This window comes from Salvia hispanica, chromosome 1, assembly GCF_029641045.1.
Source record: "Salvia hispanica isolate PSC_SH4W2 chromosome 1, Shi_PSC_v1, whole genome shotgun sequence".
Classification (NCBI taxonomy): Eukaryota; Viridiplantae; Streptophyta; class Magnoliopsida; order Lamiales; family Lamiaceae; genus Salvia; species Salvia hispanica.
In genome coordinates this window covers 36,256,417-36,259,502 of record NC_142692.1, presented here as the reverse complement: position 1 = coordinate 36,259,502, position 3,086 = coordinate 36,256,417, and the positions used below count along the sequence as shown (strand labels likewise).

Genomic DNA, 3,086 nt, shown 5'->3' with positions numbered 1-3,086 from the left:
CATTTTTTAATAATCGGTCGTTCAATTGTCATGTTTACTATTTTAGCTTGTTGCATAAATTATTTTCTAAAACTAATTTTTTTTAGTGTTTTTCTTCTATAAATATTTTATATTCTGCATATTTAACATAAATTAATATGTAACACTCCTATTAATAATCTAAATTTTTTAAAAAGATACTTTTATCCAAAAATGTAGCAAACATAGCCATACCAATATTTTTCTTCTTTATTTGCCAAATTCAACCAAATTATTCGTCTCCTTACCCCACCAAAAATAGAAATAGCAATGTTTCCAATGGCGATTCCGATTTCAATTGAAAACGGCAGCCGTGCAAGGGTTAATCACGATATCGGCACCTTAAATTTAATGCTGCCAAATTCAACCACCATCGCCACCCCCACCCCTCTCAAGTCAAGCCAAAGAAGAAGAGAAACATTGTAATGGCCGCCCTTTGAATCATCTTAATTCTAAGACTTCCGATGAACTAAGAAACGCTTGTTGCTCCTAGTTATCTTTAATTTAAGAAATGCTTACTGCCTTATTATCATCGACTTGCTTAAATAATGATATTGCTTAATCGATGACTACAAACTAAAAGGGTATGGGGAATGAACTAAAATGAATTCGTGTTATTTCTTCGTATTAAATAAAATACACTAGCATAAGAGAATAAGTGTTGACTATGGCTCTAATAAGAATATATATATATTTTTTACACGTATTAAGTATCCATGGTTTACAAAGGTTAGTGTACATAAATATGTGAAATATTGGGCCTCTCCTGTTGGCCCAATTTATATCATGGTAGGTACCTACAATACAAAAACAAGAGTCATTAATCTATGCTCAAATCAAGAAAGACCCACTGCCAAGCTAGTAATGAATATAAAGTGCAAACCTGTATGAGGGCTATGAGGGCAGTAGCCTATTTGACTAAGTGGAGCTGATATGTATATCCTAAAATGGAAGTCAGCCCTTGGAATCTCCCCACATCTCCCACCCAACCAAGGCAGCCGTCTCTCTCTCCTAGATTATCCTACAACAAGAAAACAAAGGGCTTAATTAGTCAAAGAGTACAAGAAAATAGCATCCCACCCTTTTTAAGAAAGATAACAACAATACTTTATCAATGAGGACTTCCCTCCTTGTGAAAAAATGGCAGACCAGCTCCTGTGCATAATCCTTGGCAGCCACTGCATACACTCCATAGGAAGGAACCTGCCATAATCAAAAGAGACACATAGAAGCAAGAGTACTTATGCACAGGCAAAACACCAAGCTTATTTAAATAAAAGGTGGTGAAGAATCAGCAAAAAGGATTTTGCTGCAATAAGAAAACAAAGGATGAGCTCAGCCCATTCACCTTTTACAATACACCCTATGTACAACCTCACACAAGCTGCCAATCAGCCATAATTGAGACAAGACTCCTTACACAATATGAACAATAGAGGTTCAAGTAGACTATGAAAGAGAAGCCAACACATAGCTCAAAATAGCAGATACACTCCTGCACATTATCTATCCTGCAGATTTCGCATTTTCAAGACTCCTATATATATATGTCTCCCCTTGACCTCACCCCTTTACACAACTTTCCAACCAGCAATAGAGAAAGAGAGTAGTGAGTTAGTGAGAGAGTAAGGCTTCTGCAGAGAGTTATTGCATCAAAGGGAGTTCCTACTCTCCATAGGTAACATCCTCCCTTCTCACAAGAACTTTATGCTAAAACTCAAGCTCACCCTATCCCATAACTTGTCAAAAAGGAACCAGAGAGCAAGTGGGCAAGCTGTGAGTTCTAGGAGCAGAGGAAAAAAGGAATCAATTGCCACTGCAAGAGGTAGTACACCTCCATCTTTCTCCCATATAATTTCTCATATCATCATATAGAGACACCACAACTAAAGAATCACAATCAATATATCAAGCACACACTCTGCCTTTGTTTCGAACATCATGCAAGGCTCAAGAACATAGAATCATGGCTATAGAAATCTCATAACAGTAGCATTCTTAGAGTTTTAGCACATAAATGGAACAAGAGTACAATAGGCTGCCTTTATGCTCAAATTCAGTAGCAAACCCACAAGAGTCCCAACACAAAAACCATAGACAAGCTTTTCCAGTTTTGATCACCCATCATACAAGAATTTTAATCTCACAAAGATACTGCCTAAAAAAAAAAGAGAAAACTAGATGATGGAGTTAGAGGGCTTAGCTTAGTGCGTGGGGCTTTCCGGCGGCGATCAAACCCGAGGTAGCTTCGAGCAGTGACGAGGGAAGTAGCACGAACTCCGTAGCACCGCGCTGAAGCTAGTGCAGGAGCAGTGGCAGGAGCAAGGAGGAGGCAGCGTCGGTGCTGAGAGGCGCTGTGCTCTGAGAAAGACCGACAGTGGCGACGCCGACGATGGAACGCCGACGATGGAGCGCCGGCGATAGGAGGAGGTCGGCGGTGCTGGCGGGACAGAGCCGTGAGTGCAGAGAGAGAGAGTCGATGATTCCTCTCCTTCTCCAACGGCGACACCAACCACGAGGGGATCTGAGGCGGCGGCTAGTCGCGAAGCAGCGGCGGTGACCGCCGGACGGCAAAGGGAGACGCGCTGCTTCCAAATCCTCACGATCTAGAGAAAAGAGGGGAAGGGGATCGATTTCCCGGCGACGCAAGGGAGGCGCCGACCGGAGCAGCGAACGGCGAACGGCGAGGGGAAGGCGTCGCGCCGTCGTTTCTCTTCCAAGCTAGGGATTTAGAAATTGGGGATTTTGAGAAATGAGAGAGAGAGTAGGGACCGATGGAGATGAGAAGAAGTTTGGGCCAATTCTCTTAATCTAATGTTTGGGCCACTATTATTTTTGTTTTGGGCCTCTTTCAATTAAAAGCATGGGCTAAAGTTCTAAATGGGAAGATGGACTAATGAATTAATTATTAAGTCTGGGCCACCAACTAAAATAAAAGTATAGGCTAAGAATTTAATTAAATCATGGGCTCTCCTATGATGTTGATTAAATAATTAATGGTTCGCTAATTATTTTCACGAAGATGAGTTTATTTCCGGACCTTAGCTTAAGTGCTCGGATAATTAATG

At 41.1% G+C, this 3,086-nt stretch overlaps 1 long non-coding RNA gene across 1 annotated transcript; it reads right to left on the bottom strand.

The window, feature by feature from the left end:
* Positions 1-665: 665 nt before the first annotated feature.
* On the bottom strand, positions 666-2,786 carry LOC148933700 (uncharacterized). Its single transcript, XR_016134345.1, has 3 exons — positions 1,126-2,786; positions 902-1,039; positions 666-815 (listed from the first exon to the last, which is right to left on the bottom strand). It is a non-coding gene; the product is annotated as an uncharacterized LOC148933700 (long non-coding RNA).
* Positions 2,787-3,086: the final 300 nt, after the last annotated feature.